This window comes from Poecilia latipinna, unplaced genomic scaffold (assembly GCF_001443285.1).
Source record: "Poecilia latipinna isolate Pla-1442-1.1 unplaced genomic scaffold, P_latipinna-1.0 Scaffold582, whole genome shotgun sequence".
NCBI classification, from domain to species: Eukaryota; Metazoa; Chordata; class Actinopteri; order Cyprinodontiformes; family Poeciliidae; genus Poecilia; species Poecilia latipinna.
This window is the reverse complement of record NW_015113198.1, coordinates 268,426-275,235: the sequence shown is the minus strand read 5'-3', so window position 1 is coordinate 275,235 and position 6,810 is coordinate 268,426.

Sequence of the window (6,810 nt, the reverse complement as noted above, 5' to 3'; positions counted from 1 at the left end):
GAATCTACACAAATATATGGCTTGAAAAAACCCCCCCGAATATTATTTATTTTTGTTCATTTAACTTCTTATAGCATTCTGAAATATCTGCTGTTTTGTAATGTCAATGACTGATGTTTATCTTACCTTTTTGTCAGACCTTTAAAAGTCGCTAATTTCTCAAGATTGAGTTATTTTTATTTTGCTGGTACTCAGCTGAACAAATAAACCTTAATCTTCCACTATATTAATCATGTCGAATAAAATTTTCACCCCTGTGATGTTTCTGTCATTTCTTTTACATCATCGTTTTTGCAGCTACTCAACATATAAAGGAATACATTGACCAAACTGAATTTTAATTGCATGAGATTACATTTATTTGTTCTTAGTCCGTCTAAATTCTAAATGGTTTTGGTTGTCGTTTTTGTGTCAGCAGTGCCGCAAATGCATTTTGGCTACCTCCATCTGAAATACCCTCATTATTTTCAGCTTCTTATGCCCGTCAGGTGTCTCTGCAAAATGATTTGGACACAACTGAAAACCATCTCTAGAATTCAACCTAACGTTCCTGAAGAGAAGTGTTCGCAACACGCAGTTCATGACAGCAGTGTTGCATCATCTGAGGATCTCTGTTATGTTTTGGTCTCATAAGAAGTCTGGCTCTCCTTTTTTTTTTTTCAGATGATTGCTTCACTTTCATCTTTTGCGGAAAAAGCTAAAGAATAACTAATAGGGATAACTTTGAGCAGACATAAAAGTAACCAGCCTGGGAAAACAAAAGGAAGCCTAATCTAAGTAAATCAGCTGAAAGGTTGATTAATTTTGTTTCACTCGCTAAACCCTAAGCATTCTATTTGCAAAGCGTAACCTCTGCACCAGAGTTCCCGCCAACCCATCTCAGTGTTTACTTAGAGCTGTTGGTTTTAAAGGCTTTGATTCAGCTTCTGGTTTATGTCATGTTGAGATAAGGACAGCACTCTTTATGACATTTACATAAACCGATTTACACTGGTGTGTCAAGCCAATTTGCCACAAAAGCAATTGGAAATTCTCTTTGTTTAATAGTGTTTAAATCATCATTCAAGTAGCACTGCAATAGCAGATATATATATATATATATATATATATATATATATATATATATATATATATATTTTTTTTTTTTTGTTTTTAGTTTTTTTATTGCAGATGGCAGTTCTACCTTCCCAGCAGGGCTTGCTTTTTATTGATAAGATTTATTTTTCTCTTTTGGCATTTAAAGTTGCTCTGTTCCTAATGGGCTCCAATTTGATGGATAAAAAAAATAAATAAATGCTGTCATATCAATCATCATCTCGTAATAGAAAATCCTAATGGTGTACGTTAAATATCAATACAATTAATTTGAATTTAATTAATTAATTTACTGTCAAAGGTAGTTAATAGATTAAAAAGTGTTTTTCAAGCATCCATTCTGAGGATGTAATAAACCTAAGTAGATTTTAAAGTGATTTTAAATGAAGCATAATTTGTTTGTTGTCTTAGCCAACAGTAGAAAATCAAGAACTCTTGTGTAGTTGTTTTGCAGCTGTGATGAGTTGAATGTTCAACTCACTTTTTTTTTTAAATTTATTTTAACCAAAAGATTAGATTTTTCTTTGCCACTTGACTCATATGTTGTTCAAACTCTTAAGTCAACAGGGATGAATCCATGTTATGGCTAGACATAAAATATAACTTAGCAAGAATACATTCTTAGCACACTCTGCAATGTACAAAAAATGTGTTTTTATATTCCTATAGATTTTATATACAACCGTGTTTCTCTATAATACCTTCAAAAAAAAGGGTTTTTTTTAAGTGATTCTATTTCATTTTAGAATACATTTTCTTGTTCGGAATATTTTGGATGAGGGACATGTTAGTAAAATATACTAAAAGATATTAATGAAAATGACAACCAGCTTTTCACATAGATGGAGAATAAATTGGGTGAAATGGTAGAAGCTAACGTCAGCGATTTCGTGGAACAAAAATGCAAAATGTGATACAGATGGGGCATAGTAACATCAAAGAAAAAAAAAAAGCATTAAAGAGAGGAAATCATTTATTCCTCTTGGCCCATTGAGAAACAATGATACCTCTGTGTAAAAAGTGACCCTGACATTAAACTGGTTTCATACAGGCACTGCTTGTTCAGTTTCAGAATATATTTGTTATGAACAAATAAAAACAAACAAAAAAAAAAAAATATTGAGAGCACATTGTACATCGCATCTGCTGGCCAGACCCATTTCAGTTGGGAATGTCTTTGTCTTTACAATCGTTTTGCTTTTCCCCCACTTTTCTCTGGATAACAAACACTCCTGGAACTCGCTCAGAGCTGTAGAAAATAAAATGTCTTTGTTCACTGCCTCTGATTGTTCAAAACTCATCTAGTGCAATTAGTGTAAACTTCTCAACTTTCAGGATGGCAGACAACACACAAGTGCAGTCAGTCAACACAAATATCTGTAAAACAAGCTGAGAAAAGAGGGGACAGAAATGTGATAAATCACATGATAATGGGTCTGATCGGTAGATTTGTTTGTAGGGTTTTACTCATTTGTTTTGGTAAAAAAAAAAAAGTAAATCTGATTAAAATATTTTACAAAGGTAAGAATGTCTGCTTTTGTAACAGAACAGAGACATAAAAGTAAGGAAGCATAATTCTCATAATGGGAACATTCAATACAAAACAAAACATCCCTATTTGCCCAGTTAGTTAAAATATGGGACTGCAGATAATAAATTAAGAGTCGATTGGGAGCCAAGCCACAAGAGCTGACTCTCCAAATAGAGATGAAATTCCCTGGTTAACAAGCAATTGAATAGATGTACATAATAAACTAGCTGGCTGGCTGGGACACACACAGCTATTCATAAGCACACAGGTTAAATCTCTCCTGATCGAAAAGTTAATTAACTTAGTTAACTCAAAAAGCTATCTGCTTGGGTAACTTGCCTGCAGTGTGCTGCCCGACAGACATCTTGTTTTCACACCATGGCTGTCCATGGTCTCCATGATCGAAAAACAAACAAACAAACAAAACAAACAAACAAAAAAAAACCTACAAGACACATTTCTATTTCTTCTACAAGTTTCTTTTCAATCAGTTGACTGACAGCATGTAGGGACCGGATGAGAAGGGACTCCGTCGCTTTGCTTTATGCTCCACAATACATTGGAGAAAATCTCATCACTTTCCCTACCATCTCTTTAACAGCTCTTTTAAACAGCTGATCAATTTCCACAAATACAGGAACGTAACATAACATATCTATGCGATACTGCTCATTGCTAAACATGATAGAAACCACTTTATCACATTCTAGCTGCTCCCTCACCTTCAGGTAATTGCATGAGTGCTTGCTTAATAGAAGCCTTGCGGACATGCTGGCTCGGTGCTGGGAGGGTTAGGGAGGTTTCTCTGCTGTCCCCCAGCTGAATCTAACCAATCCCTGGAGGGAGGCCACCATAATTATAAAGCTATGTGGGTGAAGCAGAAGATCCCTCCAAACCTCAGTGTTTGCAGCATGCAGTGTCCACGGCATGACAGAGCAATTACACGCAGGCCGACAGAGGGAGCAGCAGACATATGCAGCATAACCAAATATGCAGAAAAAAAGACATTCTGTCAGGAGGAGAGGCATGTAAAGTGTCAGCTTGTTTGTGCACACATACAGTAGTGTAATCTTAGCAGCCATTCTCTCTAAAAATAACAGGCTCTGCTGTTGATTCAGTATATTAATGACTCGAGCACAGTTCCTTCTACCTCAGCAGATTTCAACTAGAGCAGGAGTGTCAAACTGGTTTACATTTTGGGCCACATTAAGACTGTGAATACGAGGCCTGTTGTGGCTGAAGGTATTGATGGGCAAAGTCACTGGTTCACACACAGCTGACGTTCTCTGGAGCAACAGTATCACAATCATTGATAATAATTCCTGACTACAAAGATCAGAGTGCAACTCTTTGCACTGACTGTGACAAATGAAGTAAGAGAATTTTAGCTCCCAGACATCCTGAGCACCAAGATCTTGCATAAAGAAAATAACTCGTTAAAGTTTAAAAGAAGAATAAATTAAATTAACAAATGAGGAAAAATGCATGATTTCCTTATAAAACCAGTTTTCAGTCAAATTACTATACTTCCAAATCGATTCATTCACCGATTCATGGATGAAATAGCCTACTCAAAAAGAGTGCTACTTTACGCTCATGAGACTTCCCAATTTTAAGCTTTACGTATGTGACTTGTATTTAAATATAGAAAAAATGTTTTTTTACATATTTGTTAAAATTATGTCATGACAATACATGACAAAATAACTGAAAAAATTAAGCTCCTCTGAGAACATTACTGATAATCTTCACTCATGGGAAACCTGGGACCATTTAATACTTCATTGTCTTGAGTAACAATCATTTATTACAGCACAGCTGAAAATACCAACCTGAAGCAATTCTAAACCCAACTAGGCTGTACAAAACGGTAGAGGATGTGAGAAATGTAAGAGCTTGACATGAGAACAAAATCCACAGTGGATTCCCAGCCTTTCATAAGTGTTGTATTTTACTGACAGGTATAGAAATGATTACTTTAAAGCAGCAAAAGCATTAAAGTGTGCTTTTTTTTCCCCTCCATCTTGTCTTGAAGCCATAAATATTCTGCCTTTAAACTCCATCAGGAAAAATAAAACAAAGTAGCTGTCTAAAAATCTCTAACAGGTTGGTGTTTATTATTTACATCTTTTTCTTTTGCTCTACCACATCCGTTTACTAAACTTTATACAAACTCTCAGGGAATAACATTGTGTTAAAAGGGCAAAGAAAAACCAAACTTTGCTTCCTGTGTACACAGAAAAAAGCGAAGGGAGAAACGCTGAGCATATGGATAATTCTGTTTGTTTAAATTGAGAAAAGTGGACATCTTTAGCCGTTGGTAAGGGCATCAGTGTATTCCATGGTTAGAAGTTAGATTTCTATGACATTCTTAATTTAGATTGCCTTTTCAGATTCATTTGGATGTGGGGTTGGGATGCACAGGGAAGCACTTTGCCAAAATCCAACTTTGTTCCAATGAATTAGTAATAAAGATGCCATATCTGTCACATCCAAGATGTGTTCACGATGTCAGTCGACTGTGTGGGTTTTTTCAATGGCAGTGGTTTTAAAACATATCAGCCCAGCCTTGCTGCGTTACAGAGCTTGTCTGAGATAAATCTTATACTTTGCCTTTTCTGCCTCTAGGGAAGCAACATATCCTTCAAGCAGCTCTTGGCTTTTAAAATGACAGCTTGAACACACAAAATAGTTTCCTAGCATACACTCGCTTCATCACAGACTCCTTGATATTTCATCCCATGCTGTCAGAGTTGAAGGCAGATTTGCTAGACGAAGTCCAAGGATCTCCAGGGGCAATGCGTTCACATTTCATTTGGGTATTTTTAATATTTGGTTTCAACCAAATAGCAGGTTGCTTTTTTCAAAAGTTTAATTTTATGTTGGGATTTACTGAACACTGCCATGTTGAGTGCACTTTCAGAAGCAGCATATTAGCAGTGGGAGCTCAAGTGTTTATGCAAGAGAGAACAAAAACATAGTAATTAAAAACTATAAGGGACAGACAAAGAGATATGTAGCAAAAACAAATATGAAAAGGAAAATTGTTTAAATTGTGAAACTTGTTTTTAGATAAAGCAGTGAACTGTGACAGAGTGCAAATGCTTTTGATCAACCGAGAACAAAGTCAGGAAACTCTCTAGTGGCAAAAACATCACTGTCTAGATACAGAGGCGTTCTAGTAGAAAGAGATGTGCATACATGGTGGGAGAGGTCAAAACACCACATCTTATCCACATTCATAATTTCTTTGGATAATTTGGAGACGCATACATATATACATATAAATCCCCTGAACACACACTGTTCAAAGTCAAACCCTTAATAGCCGTAATATCGTAGTTCGTCTGATGGACAGAATTATCTCACTGTGAATCCCGACGTGGTTGCCAGCAGTTGCAATTTTCTGCCTGTCCTTTCATTGTTTTTTCAGTTTGGTATCAAGTGATTCAGTACAAACAAAGCATTTTGGGTTGGTGCCTGTTTGTGCATGAGTGTGCTGATGTTCTGTTCAAGGTGGCTGCACTTCTGTACTGTGCTTTTGTTTCCGTTTATCTGTTCTCACTGGCTTTTATTGAGGAGAGAAAAAGAAATACCACAATTGCAGCGGCTTCAAATTATCTGCTGGGGTTAACTGTGCAGGTCCTTGTATTGTTTTTTTTTGTTTTTTTTTAATTAAGACTGTATCAGCAATCATCCCATCTGATTTTTGTTTTTTGATTTTTGTTTTTTTTGCGCGTGTGCAACAGGTTTTGTGTGAGGTGTTCGTACTTGAAGACGGATCAGGCTGAAATCTTACTTGTTCATAAGAATTGTTAGTAGCGCACCAATCAAATCACACGTTCACACATACTTGTCTGTGTAAACAACAGTGGCATATTCATTCAAATCATTCTAATCGGTTGACACAGCAGTGCAAACGTCTTTCTATAACAATAAAGGATGACTCTCTCCTTCCTACTTGTGCTCATTATTTTCATATGCATCTGTGCTCAGGCGTTGCTACCAATAAAATAAGAAAGATGTGATCAATCTTCCATATGGTAGAGATGCAGCCCACATTTAAATAACTGTTAGATGTTTTGGCCTGATGATACCAAAGTGAAAAAAAAAAAAAAAAAAATATATATAAAAATATATAAATATATATATATAAATATATATATTTATAAAAGTTTTTTTTT